The sequence below is a fragment of the Miniopterus schreibersii genome, assembly GCF_964146895.1.
Source record: "Miniopterus schreibersii genome assembly, chromosome: 6".
In the NCBI taxonomy this organism is placed as follows: domain Eukaryota; kingdom Metazoa; phylum Chordata; class Mammalia; order Chiroptera; family Miniopteridae; genus Miniopterus; species Miniopterus schreibersii.
Window position 1 is genome coordinate 59,657,477 of NC_138107.1, and position 22,211 is coordinate 59,679,687.

At 41.3% G+C, this 22,211-nt stretch overlaps 1 protein-coding gene and 1 long non-coding RNA gene across 5 annotated transcripts in view; one reads left to right on the forward strand and one right to left on the reverse strand.

The window, feature by feature from the left end:
* DSE (dermatan sulfate epimerase) overlaps window positions 1–22,211 on the forward strand; it is a 90,521-nt gene that overhangs the window by 23,791 nt on the left and 44,519 nt on the right. The window contains exon 1 of one of the 4 annotated variants that reach the window (XM_081141285.1): window positions 15,202–15,404. The exons of 1 other annotated variant lie outside the window; for it this stretch is intronic. The gene's annotated coding sequence lies outside the window, so the exon portion shown is untranslated. Of the gene's footprint in view, window positions 1–15,201; window positions 15,405–15,533; window positions 15,696–22,211 lie in introns of those variants that run through there. 2 more of the 4 variants (XM_081141283.1, XM_081141284.1) reach the window with 2 other exon arrangements.
* On the reverse strand, window positions 12,983–15,187 carry LOC308559070. The gene is made up of 3 exons (XR_013999096.1): window positions 15,079–15,187; window positions 14,592–14,706; window positions 12,983–13,581 (listed from the first exon to the last, which is right to left on the reverse strand). It is a non-coding gene; the product is annotated as an uncharacterized lncRNA (long non-coding RNA).

Below are 22,211 nucleotides of genomic sequence, written 5' to 3' on the forward strand. Positions count from 1 at the left end.
CCCATACCCAGTTTTCCCAGCAGCAACAGAGTAACCCTTGCTGGTACCTTTTAGAGAAAACAAAAGGTCTGTTTTGAGCATGGTAGAAGGTAAAAAATAAATCTGATATTCCATTTCACATATTAAAACTTTTACCTTTTATTTTAAGAAAAGTGTTACTAAGTTGTTAACCTATTAACATTTAGATTCCTAGAAAACATTGGATAGCTGATTGTAGTACTGTGTTCTTATTGACTAAATATATCACAACTACCTTTTATTACATTCTGTTTATAGTGATATTTATTTATTGATAACTTCATTATTTTTGCCCCATCATAAAATAGCTACACATATACTAAAATTTTTAGTAGTGTTCCACAGAAAAAAGAATAAGGATTATTGACCATCTTGGATTATATTTCATGCATCCAGAGTCCTGAAGTATATAATTTTAGAAACTCAAGTTTATCAGTTTAATTCAAATGGTTAGCCTTTGCTAATTAGAATAGTCTTCTCTGTCACCCAGTGTACTCCAGTTCTAATCTCAGGGTATTTAGGTATTTGAGTTTTGTAACTCTCTGGTGCGTTATGAATGGAGACAGAAGTCTGAAGGAATGTTCGTTCCATCTCTGATAGAACCTGGACAGTTGTTTCTTACATTTTATTAGACATCTTTCTAGTGATTGCAGTTCTCCTATCCCAGAGTGCTACATTTTAGCTTATGAGAACTTTAAGTCCCATCATTAAATCTTTTTGTTGTTGTCATCACCAGAGGATAATTTTCCCATTGCTTCTCAGAGAGAGAGTAGAAGGGAGCGGGGGAGAGAGAGAGAGAAACATCAATGTGAGAGAGGCACATCTACTGGTTGCCTCCTGCAGCTCCCACAACCCAGGCACGTGCCCTTGACCGGGAATCGAACCCGAAACCCTTTGGTGGGCGGGCCAATGCTCTAACCACTGAGAACACTGGCCGGGACCCATCATTAAATCTTTACTAATTGTCTGTAACCTCCTTGCTTGCATTTAGTTTCCACTGAACTGTAATCAAAGCTCATTCCAATCTCTGCCCATGACCTGGGAGAAGTTAAAATCTCCAGATCTTAATTCTGTCTATAAATATGTAATACGAAAAGGTCAGACTAGATGTCTAGCTATAGCATTTCATGAGTTTAGGTGTTTATATGTTCTTGGAATACATATCAATTCATAGTGGTATCTTACTGAATGTTTCTTTAAGTGGATCAACTATATTCTATCTACATGTAGCTTCCTTGGCACAACCAATCCTTTCAGACCTTAGCTTGTCCTGTTACTATGCCTAAGGATCAATTCAACTAAAATGGCCAGTCATAGCTATTTCTTTTCTCAGTCATAAGAGTTCCCAAGACATCGGGCTGCCTCAAATGATGAAGTACCTGCCTTAGAGGAATCTCTCAATGTGGTGCTGAGTTGGGATGGGTCATTAATTCTAATTTTAGACTCTGCATGGAGGTAGCTGTGCTTGGAATGGTGGTTCTGAAAGGCAAAGAGATTTAACATCAACAGAGTTAGTGCTGGGTGGAGCAGAGGTCAGTAGCTCTTGAACTAGGTAGTAAACATCAAGGAAATAAAAAATAAAAAGCAGGAGCTTTGGGATGCTTTGAGGAGCACACTTCAAACTACCACAGCCTCAGATGTTTGTGTTAAAGAAGTAAGAGGGCAAGAAGAAAACATTAGTCAGGTCTGGAACTCCACTCACTCCAGTAATATGCCTGGCAGAAAAATCACTGTTTTGCAACATACCTTAGTCTGGGCAAGCTCTGGGTGGGCAAAAAATTGGCTTCCCAAAATTGACCTGGCTTGCCAACCCAACAAACACACATGCCCTGCACATGGAATCTCTCTTTCCCCCTTCCTTTCCTCTATCCTTTCCCCCTTCTCTTTTCTTCCCCTACCCCCCACCCCCACCCTCCTGCTCTCTTTTTCTCCCTTTTTTTTTTTTTGCCAGAATGATTTGTGGGAGTATGGAATGTGTTTGTCAGAAAAGTCCATCAGGGACAGAGGCATGAGTCTTGTGGTCATCGTAAGTGCTTGAGCTTCCCTACCAACTCATCCTGTTATATTAACTAAAATCAAGGTTTTTACTAAGTTATACTTCAGATATACATAGGAGTGTGTTTGTGTCTATGTGTATACACGGAAGTGTATGTGTGTGGGTCTCTGTGTGTATAAACACTGATGGATATTTTCCCACATGAACTGATGATGACCTCTAATTTGTGGTTTAGAGAAGGAACTTTGTGTTCTACTTTTCCTCTAGAGAAATAAAAAGGCTTTCGCAGGGTGGTGGTGAAATAGCATCATGCACGTGTGTGTGAGTGTGAGGTAATATTGGGTGGAAAATTTAGGGATATTTTACTTTGTAGTATTCCAAGTAAATCTGTTATGTTATGGGTAGTTATGAGGAATAAATGTGTTTTTTTCAGAAAGGCCTTCTTAATTTCCAGAAAAATCCCATAAATGTCTTATCAGTAGGTCCCCTTAATAGCCTTTGTTTCGATAATCATAATAGCTACCTTTGAGCATTTACTCTGCCTGTCATTGTGTCCAGCACTTTACATTCTTTGTTTCATACTCATAACCTCACAACATGGGCATTAACATCCCCAGAAAACTGAGATTTGGGGAGGCTAAGCGATTTGGCTGAGGTTATATGGCAAATAAAGTGTATAGCTGTTATTTGAACATAGATCTATCTCTAGCCATTGGACACTTACCATCATGGTGTAAATAAAAGGACTCAGAGGAATTTATTTTATACTTTTTTTAAATGAGAGCTTGTCTATAAAGGTGCTTGCTTTTTGTGATTTTTAATTGTCAATGTAAAATAATTTGATAGTTATTATAAGTTTAATAAAATCTTAGTATCAATCTAAATATAATCATATGCCATGTACTGAGATTTGTAGGAATGGTTTTAGAGAAGGTGTAAGCAGCTTTCAGACACTGAATCATAAGGGTTATCGTCAGAACAGGTCACTGTGAATCACAATCGCTACTATTGCGTGGCTGCTATTATTGGTAGCTTCTGCTTTTTCCCCTTACCCCTAGCTGTTTCTGTATGTCTCAGCTTTACTGGGTGGGTAGGGCAAAGCAGAACCTTTGTGTAGGGTCCACAAAGGCAGAGTAAGCTTTTTCCTCCCAGGAGAAGGGGACTCTTTCTAGCTGGGAAGTTCCCTGTTGGCACTCAGCAACGCCAGCTGGGCATGGGAGGGTGCAGGCAGAGTGACCGTCTTCCTTCTCTTCTTGTGCGGCAATTCTCAGGTTTTTGGTTCCACTGTAATGCTAAAGTTTTTTAAGTGGACTCCAAGAGCTATTTTTGTTTGTGGATAGCTGTCTAATTGTTGATCTTTGTAGGAATACAAAGGCTGGGTTCTCCTATGTCACCACATTGGTCTCACCTATTGTTTTTCTCCTGGTATTTTTAAACCTTTTCTCCCACTAGGCCACAGATATCCTCACGTAAGTTTGATACTTCTTTTCTTTCCCTTTGATATAACGTTGACTAAAGCCAAGTCAATGTAATTTCAACTTATGTGTTTTCTGAAAATCCCTGGGTAGCCTCTTTTGTTCATGCTTAAATAGTTCTGGAAGTTTTGGAAGGCAGACTTCTAATACATATACCCATTTTTTCATGTCAGAAATAGGAAAGTATTACGGGACTCTTCACTTTGATGAGTTCCCTCAACTACTCTGTCACCACTCAATTGAAGACATCTGAAAGTGAGAATCAGTCCTAGTTTGAGGGCAACCAGCCTACACAAACGTTAAACAGGCTCGAAAACAATCTGTAACTACAGCTGCAGCCCCATCAAGTCACCAGTCAGACAGGTCCTGGCACAGTGGAATCTGGTCTCCTTTGTTCTGCAACATCAGCTTATTGCTCTTTAACACAGTCTAACTTGAAAAAGTTAAATTGCCTTCAATAACTGAAAGCACCTTTTGCTGCCAGGATTAGTGTTGAAATCTCCCAGCTCACACAACAGATAGAAGATAGTCCTCTTGATAACTTTCTGGAGAAGATGCTAACATGACCACTGCTTCCCTTTTTCCGCCCACCTCTGAACAACAGGAAGGCTCGCTTAGGTCAGTGAAGGGGTTTTCAAGCAGTGCCCTGCCCACTGCTGTGAACTGGCTGCACATCAGACTTATCTAGTGAGATTTTCTAAGCTATGACCCATGCCCAAGGATTGGGGTGGGCTCAGAAATATTTTTTTAAGTTCCTCCAGTAATTTTGGTGAATAGCCAGGCTTTGCAGCCATGGTTCAGAGCATTAAAGAGAAATGTAGCCCCTGCTCCCATCCTGAGAACTTTACTCTCTAGACCTGCACTGCACAATATGCTAGATGGGAGCCATTAGCTAAATGTGGCTATTGAGCACTTGAAGTGTGTGTGGTCACTTGAGATTTCAGACATGTTGAAATGACAATATTCTGGACATATTAGGTTAAATAAAAGTATTCTAAATCTTATCTTACCTGTTTCTTTTACATATTTAATGTAGCTAGTAAACATTTAAAATTATATATGTGGCTTGCATTATATTTCTGCTGGACAATCCTAATCTAGAAGGCATCTGCCCCACAGCTTAGAAACTTTGAACCATAAAATTTTAAAGTTCAAGGAATCTTGTATATGATACAACCTTTTCATTTCATAAGTGAGGGGTACTGGCACCAAGCGGGTGAAATGGTTTATTCAGTTTACCTGAGGTCATGACAGCCAGGATGTCGCTGAGTCCCGCATCCCTGGATCCCCATCTAGTGCTAGCTTCTCTGTCTCATGCTGTCCATGTTTGGTTGCAGTAGCCACACTGAATTTGTTTCGGAGTTTCTACAATTCTGAGGCATACAAAAGCTCACCACCCTCAGACCTGCTACAGTCTCTGCTCACCAGATTTTGTCTGCATGGCTAGTGCTTTCAAAATTCATGACTAAAGAGCCATATTTGGGCCTTAAGTCGATGTACCCCCTTTTCACCGTCTCATATTTATGATCAGTTTTGACTCCACACATAGCTACGATTTTAGTGAGATCCTAGCAATGTTTCAAAGCATGGCCCAAAAAATAACCACTTTGAGCTAATTGAGAAGCGTGAACCTTTGAAATTCATTAATAATGTTTTTCCCCCCAGTGTTTACTACATCTTGGTTTCCTTTGGCATCTGCAAAACAATGTTCCTTCTTTCTTTCCCAGTACTACTTTGCTCTTCAGAAAGATCAAATGCTGATGGGTGGTGAGCCATTCCCTGGTTCCTGCCCTTTAGCCATAAAAACAAGTTATTTTTTACACGGCATCAGCAGAGCCTTGCTTATATAAGACTTTTTTTTTTTAAGCCAAAAAATATTTTTCCTTCCCTCTTTAATAAACTACTTGAGAATTTTAAAAAAATAGTGTTATTGGTAGCAAACAAAATATTTCTAGAATCCCCCGACCACCAATAGGAATATTTGCTGCTCTGAATGGTGTATTCCAGTGACTTACTTTCCTGGGTGATTTTAAGCCTATTGAGATCCATGTACATACATGTCCCAAAATGTATGAAAATCCATTTTTGTGTGTGTGTGTGTGTCAAAGTCAGTGATGATGCAGAGAAATGCCTGACTGATGTCTTTGTACTTTAATATATATCCTTCTGGATTGTTTAGGTTTAAGCTAAGCTGTCAAGTGTAGAATTTATAGGGAGTAATTAACCCAAGTCACTGATAAATTAAATGCCCCAGGCAAATACAAATATGAATAAATCTGGTTATAAGGTTTCTTAAGACTAGGTCACAAAATGCTTTCTGATTTTAGTTTTTCACTGTCTAGTTGAAGTCTGGCTGCTGGCAGAAGGCAGGTTAAGTCCTCTTGGCCTGGCTCCAAAGCCCTGTATCCAAATGCAGCAAAAATTTCTTGTCAGAGCCTTCTTTCCCTCATCATGTATAAGTGTCTTTTACTGCTGCTGATTCTCTCTGACCGTAGAGATAGTCATTCTGTGAAAAGGAATAAAAATAGTAATCAGTAGATGGCATGTTTAGAGGTCACAGTATCAGCACCATCTGTAACAGCCAACTGCAGCCTGTGCTGGTATATATACTACTGTGCAATTATTTATAAATGGAGGAGGTAGGAAGAGTTTTTAAAAGTCTCTAGCTTTGATGAGAGAGAGAGCTACTCTTTCGTTATTAAAAACCTGAGATGAGGTAGTAAGGGAATATGATGGGTGAGTTCTGGGGCAGGCAGTCCTTGGACATATCCTTCCCAGTGGCAGGAACTGAGGACTCATGATCATCCATGTGGACCTTCTTGTTGACGAGCTGATGACTTCTAGGCTGTTGGGAACCCATGGTACCCTCTAACAATTGCAAAAATGTATTGATGTGCCTCATAAACACACTGTCTTCCTGTTAGAAGATCTGTGTGACCTTCGGGAAAATCTTAAAGGTAGTGTATTGCTTTAAACCATATGTATTTACTACTGTTCCCTTCTCCTGCTAGTATGATCAGGTTTCTAAATGCCACATCCGGTGTTTGCTTTTAGGCAAGATGCCTCTACGTCTTGTTTGGCTAAGGCATCAAGGCATCTTATGTGTTTAACAGTCAGATTTATGTAGTTGTGAATGAGGTCAGAGGCTACTTTCAGTTTCATACTTTTTAGAGGTCTGTACTCTTAAACTTTGATAGTAAACACGAAAAATATCTCTCTACATGTACACGAGAACCCCATGCAATGTTTTTAAGCTGGAAGTTGCAATCCATTAGTGGGTCTTAAATTCTATTTAGTTGATCAAAGTAAGTCTTTCTTAAATAAAATATACTAAAACAAAAATATAAACATTGGTTCCAGGCTTTATTTTATACATATTTCTATATCTTTATCATCTACCTAACTGCCATCTCGCTATCTATATTAGTTTTTATTTTTTAAAAAGGGTATGAGGAAAAGCTGTCTTAAGGGAATTATCAGAAATAGATGGACTCTAAAAAGTCATATGATTTCTTGGTAAATTAAATAGGGAACACTTCCTGTAAGTTTACATATATGATGATGTTCTTCTTTTACAAGTTCCTCCTCCCACAACTCCCATTTTTTTGGTCCTTTTAAAACCGTGCATAGAGACATTAAAAAGGGGCTAATACTGAGTTTTAAGGACACCTAGATAAACTATCAGAGACCTTTACCTGGAGGGACCCAGTCTCTCTGGGCCAGACCTGGCTCATGTTCCTCCTCACTGATGCCACCCAGCCAAAGAGGCAGGTAGAATGTCAGCTCCTCGAAGGCCTTGCCTTACTGTGCACTGTCAATGGTGCGTTAAATGAAAGAGGTTGTAGAAGAATCCAGGCACCTGTTCAAACACTGTCTTTCATGTATCATATTTCAAGCATGTACTTGGAAGTCAGTAGTCAATGAGACTTGTTTATACTTCTGAGCAGTAGGAACACCAAAAAGTAACAGAAATTTAAAGTGAAAACTTTATAATGCTATATAAAGCAGAGCATAATTCCTAAAGAAGACGGTATCATGAGAAATAGTCTTTCCTATACAATCCTGAACACTTCAGTCACACAATCAGGATATAGACTCTGGCACATGTTTAATTGCTGATGCAGAATAATTGAGACATCATTTGTCATCTCAGTGTCGAAGTAACAAAAGCCACCTACAAAGACAGAGGCTAAAAATAATTTTTATTTTCTAATTTATCCATCATTTAGAACTATCCTGCTTCTAGGGGAAAGAAGACATGAGCATTTTGCTGACAGTTCCTGGAAAAGCCGGCAAGAAAAACTTTCTTTTATATTTCTGAACTAAGGAAATACATAAGCTCTGACATTGCTTCAGTAAAAACAAAAAAAATATATGTTTACAATGGTACTTTAGCAATTCCCTCACTGAAAGGGAACAGTATATGTTACTCAGCTTCTTAGTAATAAAATGCAATTTAACAATAACCATTGTTATCAGAATTTTGACTTTCAGAAGTCATTGTCAGCAATCATGATCAAATTGAAATATATCTTTCTTCCTGTGTATAATTTTATTTCATCTACTATAGTCATATATCTTGTTTCTTATATATAAAATACTGTTTTAATATTCATAAAGTTCAGGAGCTTCTTGGCTTTCAGAGAATGACATTTACAAATTAGGGACATACCAAAGTTAGCACAATTCTCAAAGTAGAAACTCTGTAATACAGAACTTTCATTTCAATACAAGGTATGTGGTTAAGTGGAAACACCTTGGAGTTTTGCAATGTTACAAACCAGAATTTTATTATACTTCCTCTTTTTCTCAAGTGTTTGTCAATCTCAGCTCATCTGTGGTTCTAAGTGTTGATGTAGCTAGTTTTTCTGATAAAATTATATACACTGATTTGTGAGGCAACATCTCTTAGGTTAAATTGCTAGGCCATGGTCATTCTTAATGGCATCCAAAAAGAGCAAAATTCATTTGTAGCATTATTTTCAAACAGTTCCCCACAAATTATTTTTTACTTATAAACTTGCTTGTAGAGAAGGAGTATTGCTATGTGTCTGCATGTGAAAAGAAAGTCACATCTTGACGTGTATTCTGATATTTCATTTGTAATTTCCTGGTAATGCTTATTTGTTGAAAGATGCAGAAAATATTTAAAGGCTAGTTTTGAGACTTACAAAATATTTATATTATGTTTGCTTGTTTTTTATAATTACCCCTGGATTCTACCTGCAAGCTTTAAAACTTGCTTAGCGTGAGCATCCTATAACAAATAAAAAACCTATGCCTTGGCCATGTAGCTCAGTTGGTTAGAACATCGTCCTGATACACCAAGGTTATGGTCGATCCCTGGTCAGGGCACAGGCAAGAATCAACCAATAAATGCATAAATAAGTAGAACAGCAAATTGATGTTTCTCTCTCTCCCTGCCTCTCTCTCTCTAAAATCAATAAATAATTTTTTTTTTAAATCTATGGAATTGGGCCCTAGGCATCAAAGGCTTGAAAATTCCTCAGGTAATTCAATGTGCAGCTTAGTGTAAAACAAGTGGCCTAGGCCAGTTATCCTTAAACCTGACTATGCATAAGAATCACCAGTAGAGTTTGTTAAAACATGGATTCCTGGTCCTTACTCCCAGAGAATCTAATTCAATAGATCTGGGACTGGGTCTGAAATTTTTCAAAATCCCAAGTGCCATGTACTGAATTATCCACCCAAACCCCCACCTCTGCCCCAATTCATAAGTTGAAGCCCTAACCCCCAGTGTGACTGTATTTGGAGATAGGGCTTTTAGGAAGAAAAGTTACATAAGGTCATAAGGGTGGGGTCATAATCCAGTAGGACTAGTGGCCTTATAAGAAGAGGAGAAAGTTCTCTCTCTACGTGTGCAAGCACCAAGGAAAGGCCCTGTGAGGACACAGCAAGAAGACAGGAAGAGCTCTCACCAGAAACTCAACTAGCTCGGGCAATACTGAAATCAAGTATTACTTCCCCAAACTGCTTATCTGACAAAAGTACTTAGAAATAAATATATTAGTGAACTGGTGTAAATAAAAACCAATCTTCACAATATTTTATATAATTACTAAACCAGTACAAATGTGGCAAGTAACATAGTGTCTAAACCTAATGCTTCATTTGGTTCAAGTGCCTGCTTAGTAACATTCCTTTAGAACAGAGGTTCCCAAAGTTTCTGTATATTGCAATCACAGGGCTTACACACCCCAGTCATTATTGATTATTGATTGATACAGGCTACAGCCTGGGCATCAAAATTTCTCAAAGCTCTTCCCAGATGGTTCTAATGGCCAGCAAAGTTTCAGAATCATAGCTGTGGATTATTGGTTCTAACTGGCTGCAGACTGGAACACCTGGTATCTAAAATCATATGGGTTGCTTGCAGCTCATTCTGGAAAGAATTGAATCAGAATTTCTGAAACACTGGTGTGTTTTAGGTACTCCCCAGGTAATGCTGACATGCAGCCAGGGTTAGAATTACCACTACAGAATACTGCTGGAGCAACTCCATATCTCCTCGTGAATACGTGAGCATAACACCCCATAAAGAATGGCTTTCACACTCGTGCGAACCCAGTGTAATCTGTACTTGTTTGTAGTAGGATTGTGAGTGGGGTGCATGAAAAGAGAAGTTGCACTTATTTCTTTTCTTTAGCACATCATAATAGCACATGGACATTGGGAAATCAGATTCCTGGGCCTGAACTTGTCCTTAGAACCTTCTTCACACAATTCTTCCTTATTGCACTTTTCTGGAGAAAGCCAAAATTTGGTAAAAAGGGGAGGACTGAATACTTTCCAAGCATCTATTATAAGGAGTCACCAGATTAAATTAAGCCTCAATAAACATTCATCCTCTAACTCCTCAATGATGCCTACAGTTCTTTACAGGTCTCAAAAACCATGTTTAAGAAATATTAAATGCTTAAACTCCTCTTGGCCCATTTCATAACTCTGAGGAAAAGAGCAAACTTCTAATTTCATTCATTCATTTGGCAAACATCGATAATCACTTTTGTATCAAATATCAATAATCATCCAGAGAATTGTGCTATAATTTGGTAGGTGTATGGGACATCTTGGGTAGTTTAAAATAAATCAGGAGGTGATATACAAATCATCCATTTCAAAAGTCAACCAAGAATGAAGAATAAGCCTGGCCGGGCATGGCTCAGTGGTTGAGCATCAACCTAGGACCCAGGAGACTGCGGTTCAATTTCCTGTCAGGGCACATGCCCGGGGTTGTGGGCTTGGTCCCTAGTCAGAAGCATGCAGGAGGCAGCCAATCAATCAGTGACTCTCTCATCATTGATGTTTCTGTCTCTCTCTCCCTCTCCCTTCCTCTCTGTGACATCAATTATATATATATATATATTTTTTTTTTTTTTTTAAAGGAGAATAACTTTTACCTGAGGCCAGGACACTCAAACTGCAAGTGGGGCTTTAGATGATAAAAAGCTAGTATAGGCCGAGTGGTTTAATGGAAAGAGCCTGGATTTGATATCAGAAAACTTAATCATATGTGGTCTGAGCCATTTATACCTTGGGAAATTCACTTCAACTTTCTGAGCCTCTGTTTCTTCATGAGTCAAATGAGCATAGTAAAACCGAAGGCGCCTGGGAGAGTAAAATGAAACGCGTGGAAGTCCCTGGCACAGGTAATGCTTTGTCAGATGGAAAGCCCAGGAAATACAGACCTGAAGAACTGTGTGTTGTGACTGGGGTGTGGAAGGTGCAATGCAATTACGATTAAGAACGGAGGTCAATGTTCCCTTTTGTTTATTTGTTTTGTTTACTTGAGGTAACACTGGTTTATAACATATAAGTTTCAGGTGTAGAACATGATAATCTGACATCTGTATACACTAGAGCGTACTCACCACCAAAGGTCGAGTTTCCGTCAATCACCATACAAATGACCCCTTCCCCTTTCCGCTCTTTCCCCACCCTCTTCCCTTCTGGTAACTGCCAAGCTGTTGAGTTTGCATTGTTTTTATATTTTACAAATGAGTGAAATCCTATGGTACTTGTCTTTCTCCATCTGATTTATTTCACTTTGCACAATACTCTCAAGTTCCAACCCTGTTGTCTCCTTTGCTTTTAATGATGAAAAAACTAAGTTCAGGAAGCTTGAGTCACCTGGAGATGAAGCAGTAGCAGCAGAGCAGCCTCAGTCATGGAGAAAAGCAGGTCAGCACTGGAAAAGTCAGGGAGGCAGCAGGCCCGAGTAAGGAGGGATGGAGAAGCCTTAGTGGATATCTGGCCAGAGCTGAATGCCCAGAAATGGAAGGGGAAGCTGAGATTATCATTGAGTGAGTAAGGACAAGTATAGGGCAATGGGCTTGAGCAAACCAAAAGGATCACAACTCTTCAGTGACTCAGGATGAACCCTGCAGGTGTAGGGTAAGGCGGCTTTTTACAAATAGACTACCAGCTCGCTGGTTAGTAAAACCTAAAGGGCAAATTTGAGTTTAATTTAATGAATTATAACTAAGCAAGAGAACAGAAACCACATATTTGTAACATCCCTGTAAGATTGGGGTCTGTTAGGCTAGACCCAAGAATAAACTAAGGACAACAAAAATATATATACTTTTTAGGTTTTTTGTTTGGGTAAGAAGAACATAGAAAGGATGCTCTTGCTTGGGATAAGTGGATACGTGGAAAAACCAGAATGAATTCTCTTTTTTCTTCTCATCATGAAAAAAATAACCATTTCAACAGAAAGAATAAAATGAACTTTACAAGAGTTAATTGAACACTAAGTGAAGAACCTGTAAGAAAATATCCTAGTTCCCTAAAGCTTAACTTCTCTTGCCTAGAGAAGTTACACCTCAGCACGGAGAGTTTCTGTATGTAGGACCTTCACCTAGAATCAGCACCGAAGGCTATGAACACTGAAAGACGGGAGGCGGGCAAAGGAGTTTTAAAAAAGAGCAGCTTGACTCTGGAAACCAAGATAAGGGGCTTTTCACAGATCCTGAGCAAAATTAATAAACCTATTATTAAAGTAATATCTGGGCACTTAGGAAAGGAAGAAGAAATTCAGAAGTTAATGAGAATTCACTAAGTAGTCATTTTCTTTTCTGACAATGTTGCAACACCAGCAAAGCAAACACAGTGTATAGACAAAAGCCCATCTGCTGTTTAGGGTTCTACCTGGGAGGAAGAGGTCTTTTTTTCCTAATCCCTCAGCCTGAGTAAGGATGGTGTACCTTCTTCTAATTTCCACAAAGATGCCATGCACCCATGCACATGAGATGCTACCCTAGGACAAGGAATGAAAATACGACTCAGCAACATGTGGGTCCTCATTGTCATCAACAGTACGCTAATTCAGTTTCAGCTGGCGTGGAAGGCACCTGAGAATGAGGAGTGATGACATGGCATACAGACCAAATTTACACAAGACATGAAATTGGGAGTTAGAATTACTCCATTACATCAGTGATATCCAACATGTCTACAAACTAAGAGGCCTGATTTAGCACAACAGAATTTTAATCGATTAGCATGTTAAATGCTAAACACAAATTGTAACAAGTGTAGGTTGAGAAGGTGTGTTTTGCAACAGTTGTGGAAAAGACTTTCCTGCTTGAGAGTTTTATTAAATTGTAATATAGGAGTCAGTAGGGTATTATTACTGCCATAATAGCTCCAGGATTTACTTGGGGAAATATAGTAATTAGAAGGAAGCCACTAAATATCTTTGTACTGTATGTTGTCTGTGCCTGAATTCAGCTCTTGGGATCAGATTTTCAGAGGGATAATGGCAAAGTAAACCACCTTCCAAGGGCTTTCAGAAAGGATGAGGAAAAGCTGGTGGAGTCGGTAGGTACCCAGGCAAACTGAAGCACTTTCCTGTAGAATCCGGGCTAATTGCATCCTGGAAGACTCCAGAGGGCAAAATTGCAGATCTTGCAGGCGTACTGTATGGAACACATCTCAAAGGGCGGGTGTTTATTCAGTAGATTTCCAGGTCAGTTGAAGGCAACAGGGGGCGGTAAAGGAGCACATGCCAGTGGGTACTATTGCGTCCTTTGAAGAGTTCTCAACACACTGGTTGCACGTTATGATCACCTGGGAAGAGCGTTTAAAATGATGATGCTTAAACTCTAGCCCTAGAGATTCTGATTTATTGGTCTGGTACGGGGCCTCTATTAAAAAGCATTTTATCAAAGCTCCCCTGCTGATTTGATGTTCTGGGGTGAAGAATCATTGAGCTAGATGACTACTTGTTGAGAGGTTAAATCAATCAAAACGGATGCTTTTTTTCTAAAGTCTCTTCCAAATTTGAGAAGATAACTAGAAATGGACACTTATGGGTTACATACTACAACTAGGCATTTTCACAATTGTCTCTAACATTTTAATTAATACATGCAAATCCCTTAGCACAGTGTCTGGCATGAAGCACTGTAACTCTCAAATATAAGCTATAACTGTTCCATGAAGATATTGTACCTCTGCATTACACAGGCCACCTCTAAAACATCTGGAAGTTTATGCAAATGAGTGGTTTAGCTGAGTACACATTTCAAAAATTTAACAAAACCACTTCCTCTCAACCTGTTTGTACCGAATTTCTCTTCAAATGCAATTTTTTATTAAGAGAAGCATAAAAGTCGAATGTGGCCTAATTAATGGAAACTCCTCGGTAGGTCTGGAGGTCCTCTGAACACGGGGAGTGGATGGAGGTGGCTCTTTAGAGCTCAAAGCACTTTGCAGCAAATGGAAAAACTCTCAGGTAAAACATCTTCACGTCTAAAGAGTGAAGTCCGTCTGTCACTCCTGCACTGTCTGCCTCTGGTAGGTTAACTGCGTGCTAACACCGAGGCAAGTTAGCCGAGAGGTGATGGCCTGGTTCCTATCTGACACCTCTCCAGAGCCATGTTGGTGCAGTGCCTGCTTTTAAGAGAACTGACGAAACCTCTCCAAGGGAGCTGTGTGATTACCGAGGCTGCAGAGCCCAGATGGACGAGGCTCTCCTCTCCCTTTCCCCTACCCACCCACACAGCCTAGGAGATAAGACGGATGGAATTTCCTCTTGCGAGCTGCAGACATTAAATGCTCTGTTCCCGACCCTTTACCTTTGGCGATTAAAATCCATTCCGTTTGCAGGGTTCTGTGTTTCCAATTTAGCGTATGTGGTTGGTACAGTTAAGGCAAGAAGTGCTTCTAAATAGGTGGTTTTCTGCCTTCTCTCTGAGAAGAGGAAAACCGAATGCGGGAGAAAAGGGGTAACCACTTTGGAGAAGACGAGAGGAGTGGGCACCCCCCCCCCCCCGTAAGGTTCTCCACGTTTCCCGGCAGGTCTTCCCCTGCATGGAAGCCTCAGCTCCTCCCCCTGTGCTCCAAAAGTATCTGTGGGTTGGGGCGATTCCGGAGTGGAACCGGAGCGTGCGGGTCATTAGAAACTCCCAGAGCACGTTAGAGCGGAGAGGCCTGGCGGGCGGGGGAGCGCGCAGGAAGGCCGCGCGCAACCGCGAGCCGCGCGCCCCGGGAGGGGAGGAGCGCGAAGCCGGCGGCCCGAGGTCGGGGTCCGGCAGGGGGAGGGGGTCCCCACTTCCCCCTCACCGTCCTCGCCTCCGCGGGCTCCGGTGACGTTGCGGTTTCCTCCTCCCTCCGGCTGAGCCCGGGCGCCCGCCGCGCCCCGCCCTCCTCCGGGTTCGCCCACACCCCGCCCGCCCCCGCCCGCCCGACTCGGAGAAGCGCCACCCGAGGCTGCAGCGGCGCATCCCGCGGCGCGGCGCCCACCAGCACGGATGGCGCGGCGGGCGCGCCGAGGGCTTGGCTCCGGGGGCGCCGCGCGCCCTGGAGGGAGGGGCGCCGGGAAGGGGCTCTGGCGCTGAGCCGAGGCTGCGGAGGCGACGCCCGAGGGGACGAAGCCGCGGCGGGGAGCGGTGAGCCGAGGGCCGCGTGAGGGCGCGGGCGGGGCGGGCGGGGGCGCCGCTCTGGGCCCCGCGCGGCGCAGCTTTCTTCCCGGGTCGCGGGCGGGCGGGCGGCGGGAGGCGCGGAGCCACGTCCTCAGCCGGGCGCCTCGCGCCGTGGGCTGCTCGCCCGGGCCCTGCGCGGCGGTGCCTGGAGGGTGCGCGCGACGTGGAGCCCGAGCCGTGGGCTTGGCGGGGCAGCCTCGGGGCCAGCCGTTCGCCCCTTACCACCTCCGGAGCGCCCAGCGCAGAGCCCGGCCCACGGTAAGAGCCGGGAGTTGCTTTCGGGGCGTCGGGTCTGGCCCAGCGGTTTCCCGGACTCCGCGGGCTCGGGCATCCCTCTGGCTGGATGGGTGGCACAGCCTCTCGTGTCCTTTCCCTGCATCTCCCCGCACATCGGGCTGATGGGTCCCGAGTGCAGATCCTGGCGCTGGCAGCCGGCCTCTGCGGCCGCGGGAGCCGGGGAAGCGCGGCGTCCCCCGGACGCTGGATTCCAGCGCCCGAGGCTCGGCTGACACTCGGAGAAATTGCTGGTAAACCTCACCCCAGGCAGCCCCTGCCGGGGGACGCTCGACTCGCAGGCGGGGAAGCTCTGTAAGCAATGCCACATGGGCTCAGGGTCCTCACGGCCGGAATCCGAGCTCAGTTTGTGACCCGAGAACTTGCTCGTTTGATGGGGCGGCTGGCACGGAGGGCTGAAACCGAATCCCTTGCCTAGAAGCAGGGAGCGCACCTCATGTACCGGGAATGCCTTAGGTCAGGAAATGACACTTCTAGTTTCTAGGGATCTTCGTGTAATAAAATGATTAAAAAATTTTTTTTCGTTAGTCATGGCTTAGAAAGTCATGGTTTAGTTCATCTTATATTAAATTGGAGAATTGACATTTTCAGGTAGAAATAGTTTCAAAACAGTTTTTAAACTATTTTTCACATTATAGAATTTAATCTTCCAGAAATTACCTTTTCCTCAGTTTTTTGGACTTCTCAGTAAATGATAACCTGTGAAATGAAATATGTGTAATATTTTGTAGAATATTCAGACAGTACTACTAAAATTGGATCACAAAAATGTGTGTAATATGCATGGAAGAAATAAAATAAGGGATTATCAATCTGAATATTTGCCTATTGTGTGCTACTATTTTCTTTTAAAGTCATCAAACAGATACAAGTCCTTTTATGAAGTGTGTTCTAGTTAAAATGGAGAAAGGATTGAATTTGATGCCTCCATCGTTTAGTCACCCATCTGTGTGGCTTCAGCAAAAAGCACGAGACGGTGCTGGTCACTTAGGAGCCATTTGGAGGTATGTGAGAAACTGCCCTAGCTCTCCTGGAGCTGCTGATGTAGAAAGGCAGAAAACCTAAGTCCACCTTGGAGAGCTGGAGCTTGCGAAGCATCATTTTTCATTGATTGGTATATGTCAGATCACTTTCATTGTTTTAGTTCAATAAAAACAGTGACCTACAACGTACAGTTTTACATTCAGGTTAAGAAATATTGATAGTACAGACCTAGCTGATTTGGCTCAGTGGTTAGAGTGTCATTCCACTGACTGGAGGGTCCAGGGTTCGATTCTGACCAAGAGCACGTACCTCAGTTACAGGCTCAATCTCTACCCTGGTGGGGGCACTGCAGGAGGCAACCAGTCAATGACACATTGATGTTTCTCTCTCTCTCCCTCCCACTCTGAAAAGCAATGGAAAAAATATCCTCAGGTAGGATTAAATATATATATATATATATATATATATATATATATATTGATAGTATAGTCACCAAGTAAGAGAATTCTCAAAACAACAACAAAAAAAAACTTGGACAAAGAGAAAGGCAACAGAACACACTATAGATAGGCCTTTGCCACTGAAGAAATTATTAGGACTTTACCAGTTCTGCTGGGTAGACACTGTTTAAGGTTCCTCCCTCTGAGGCTAGGGTCCAGGTGGTAAAACACCCTCTACTAAGTCAGATTGGCCACATAAGGTCAGGACGATCATAGTGACTAACATTTGTGTGTGCATCTACTTCTGTACTTACAAAATTAGTCTACAATTTAGTTTGCACAGGTTTTTAATGAGACCTGTGGTCTTCCCAGTGGCGTATCTGACAGTGCTCCTTGAGAGGACCTGGTGGTTGCCCAGGAGGTGACGTTCTTCCCTGCCTTTCCCAATGCCTCATTGTAAAGAAATTTTTAATCTCTGAAAGGTGTTCTGAATCATAGGTGAAATTGCTTTCTGCAACTAAACAATAAAATATTTATACATTCCTTAATGTTATCTTTGGTAGATTATTTTGGTATTTATTTCTACTGCCTTGGGTCATGCTGTTGCATGAAAGACGTTACATGATTCCCTTTCAGCATTATGATTTCAACAAATGATTGGAGAGGAATAAAGGAAGATAAAATACTTAAATCTGGGTTTTACTTATATCAGTAATCTTTGTTTCCAAAAGGAGTAAAGAAATGAATAGTAAAAGACTAACATTTTGTAGCTGCAGCATGTATTGTGCAGCACTTAACCACTGGCATGCTCGAGTCCTAAATACGTAGAGCAAACACTTGTCCTTTTTTGCCACCCCAGTAACGGGAGAGATACTGTCTTTATCCTGCGATGTGTGCGTGGCAGGCTTTTGAGGAGAGCTGAACCTGTGGTCGAGGCAACATCATCTAGTGGATGCTGTTTTTCCATTTGCTGAGAGGGGCTGGATCTTTACTTTTCTGCAAGGGGGGGAAGGCACCTGATGAGATTGGATGGCCAGCACCCTTCTGAAAGGAAGTGGCCAAGCAGAGGAACGGCCAAGACCGTTCTTACTGATGCCTTAGGGTTTTCATCTTGGACTTACGTTCCCTTCCCCTGTAGTGCTGTGTAGAATAAAACTGCTTTTGGGGGTCACCAGATCACGAGCAGATGTGTGGATGGCACAGTAAAATCCTCTAAACCAAGAGTCAGTCACCAACATGGGAATTCGGAAAGTGTATAAACCCAGAGTACCAAAAGGAGAAATTAATTTCCCCGTGAAGTTCATGGAGTGAGTGAGTAGCAGAATGGGAAGTAGAGATTAAAATCGGGTATTCTTGAGGCACTGATCCATTTGGCGATAGCCGTGATTAGAAATGGGTGAATTTCAAGCAGTCTTCCCAACTCTAGTTTCCAATTCTAGTAGAGAATCCCCTCTTAAAAATTAAACTTTGCATTAAGTGGATACTATTTTAATGGAAATAATTGTGGGGTTTTTTTAAGAAACTGTTTCTAGATATATTAGTAAATAACTGTAGTCCCAAGTTCTGACCCATCTAAATTTAGTGTTTCACAACTTCTAGTTATGCGTAGAAGAGTGGTTCGGTTAGCTGATGGCAGAGAAGTGTTTCAGAAGAGAATCAAAGTATTGTGGATTGGGTTTAAAAAGGGGCCATAGGATGAATAAACTCTTCCTTACAAATTTATATGCGTTTAGATAGTGGAAGGAAAGAAAAAGTCCCTCATGGATCTGTACAGCTACAAGACTACTTGCATTTTAAAATTTCCTGACACTTTTTAATTTTTTTCTTATAATTCTAATATTTTCATGTTTTAGCCTAGTGAAAATGGAGAGTGATGTAGAGCAGGTGTCTTCTCTTTTTAGGGATGGGGAAATGGAAATACTGTGAAAAGCAATTCATTTATCATCTTACAAGTAATTCGTGGCCTATCTTAAATATGAGATGAACCTAAATTGCACGTTTAATTCTCCTTTTCAGACTTTATGGTTCCAAATTTATGTTATTAAAGACTCTTGCATTTTATTTTCCTGCAGATCTAGTTTATTATCCATTTTAATAGTACTGTCCATGAGCTGTCAGCTCCCTGGAATGCTCATGTGCTTCTCAGGCTTCTGTAAGCTGGCATTTACAGACCACTCCCCACAGCTCCCCCCTCTTCCACCCTGTATCTCTTCTCTGCCTCATAAGGATTCCATTGTGGGGCCTCTTCTAATTCCTGCAGAGCCTTGGGCTCATCACTCAGTTCTCATTAGCTGGCCTCAGGTCTTTGGGTGCCTTACCAGTGTGTTGCTTACTTCCGCCGATCTAGACAGGCTCCAGCCTGTTGAGGGTGGAGATTCCAGATCATCTTTCAAATGCCCAGAAGACTATAAACCTGCAGGAGGCCGAGTGTTCAGAGAGATGGTTGGAGATCACAGAGAAGAAAAGGGATTTGGAAAGAGAAAAAAAGATTGTTGAGGCCATGTGTTTATTTCGTGAATGCAATAGTTTGTTCAGTCCTTAATTCAGAATAACACCATGAATTTTAATGTGCATAAAGATTGCCACTGGATTTCTGTTTGTTTCAACTCTCTGAAGATAGTCCTTAAACATAATTTTGGTTAGTGTTGTTATTAAATGTTTTTAAATAATTCCTGAAAGAACAGAATTTGCCTCTTCAGTAATGCTTTAGAAGCTGTAAAGATACTGATAATAAACATGACTTACTTAGTTATAAATATTAGGTAAGTGTAGCCTTGTTCTAAAAATTATAACAAAAGACATATGCAGTTAAGTCTCAATTACATATATGTGACAGATTCATTGTAGGTTATTTGTGTCCATCTGCTTTTCCTAGACAGGGTCAGAGTGAGTTTGCAACTGAGCGTATGTGTCTCCATGCCAAAAAAATCTTTGGTATCATTTATAGAATTAGTAGTGCCTCTTTTCTCCCCAGTTAATGTGAAAAATAACAGGACAATCATAGCAAAATTCCCTGTGTGTGTTTAAATTAATGTCCAGGCTTTTGTCCTAGAAACTGAATGGGTCCACAGTTAGTTAAAAAAGCTGCCATTTAAATCTTTCCACTTGAATCATTTGTCGCACACGCAGATGCAGAGTTGTAAATGTGTATTTGTCGATTAAATCAAGGCTTTTGTATTTTTCTCATGTGTAACAAACTTAGCTGCTAAGCAACAGGCATTTAATACATGCAGATGTTATACCACAACAAAGTTGAATCAGCATTTCATAACTCTTAAAAGGGATTTGTAAAGGAAATCGGCTCACCAAGCTTGTGGGTCTATAATATTTTTATTGATGACGTGGGCAGGCAATATACTGACTTACTGTGGAATCTAATGGCGATTGCAAGAAAAATGAGGATATTTGTCAGCAATTCCTGAAGTGGGAGGTAACAACATTAGGTTGCTTATGTAAATTTTGTTGTAAAATGTGATCTGCCTATTATGTTGTGAATCTGGTAGAGATTATTCATTTAAAGAAATAACAGACTACAAATTGACACTTTGATTTCGAGTAGTGCTTTAGATTGCAGTATTGAAAGAGTTACTGCATTTCTAAAGTTAGCTTACATCCAGAAAGTTGCGTCAGTGACAAGAAACTCAAGAAGTGCATGATAAAGATCACCAAGCAGTTTGAACATGTTTCATGCCAAGGTGCACTCAACACCCTGCCACGTGGGGTAGAGCAGTAGTGAAGATCAGGATGGCCTGACTGCAGGACAGTGCTGCTTAACTTCTTTACAGCTCTTACTGCAAATTACTTGAAACTGGCCTATGTTTGTTGTTTGACTATACCTGAAGACAGATTGTAAGCAGTGGATTTCTAGAATTTCACAAATTCCGGTAAAGAACTTTTCTTGGGGCCTTTGCAGTTTAATGATGTCATTGCAGGAGGCACAAATGGGGCCAGGCTCACCCAGCCTGTGGATAATCAGGCATGGGCCAGCTGGATTTTGGAGTCACCTGCAGTGTTTACACTTCTCCCATGGGGGGTGGGGGGGCTGGCAGGAAAGAAAAAGTAGTCTGAAATGGGATGTTGAACAGCTGTTTTCCATCTTCCCTGTAGAAAAAGGAGAGGAAATCAACTTACAGCAAGCATCAAGAGGGATTTATGCCAAATCCAGGGAAGTTTTCCTGAATGTTTTAACCTTTAGAATAGATTTCTGATGGAGGCCTTTGAGCTCGTCTCTGTTTAGAAAGGTTTAAGTGAGGTGGTCCTGAGGGGTGTTAAGCACTTGTCTCAGGGGTTCTAATTTTATGACTTCTCATCTGGATTTGAAAATCTTAGAAATTAAAAATGATTTAATTACAGATGACCCTTGAACAACACAGGTTTGAATTGCTCCAGTCCACTTATATGCAGATAAATACATACAGTGCTGTAAATGTATTTTCCTTATGATTTTTAAAATAAGATTTTCCCGCTAGCTTACTTACATATTGTAAGAATACAGCATGTAAAACACATACAGACTATGTGTTAGTCAACTGTTTATGTTATCAGTAAGGCTTCCAGTCAACAGTAGGCTATTAGTAAAGTTTTTGGAGAGTCAAAAGTTGTACACAGATTTTCAGCTGTGTGGGGTTGGGGAGGGTTGGTGTGTGTTGCTCAAGGGTCAACTGTATTGTGAATGCAGAAGAAACAGTTTTAGTGTCTGGAATACAAGTTGCCTTGATAGTTTCTACTTAGCAGTTTTGTTAGTACAAAATATTGGCTAACTGGTTAAGTATTGATCATATATAAGATTTCTTTAATTTTTCATGTAGGTACACATTACAACAGCCGAAAAATCCTCTACGCTTAATCTATTTTTATCTCAAATAGGCCACTTTTCTTCACACTTCTTTTTTATTCTAGAAAATATTTAAAAAAGGTTTTGGTACCAGACTGTGGTGTTCCATATGGACTTCCAGTAATATCCTGTATGTTTCTCTGATCCATTTTTTATAGTAAATCTAAACTGGCACCAGTGGCCACATGAACGTCTGTACCATTCATCAGTTATGTGGTCAAA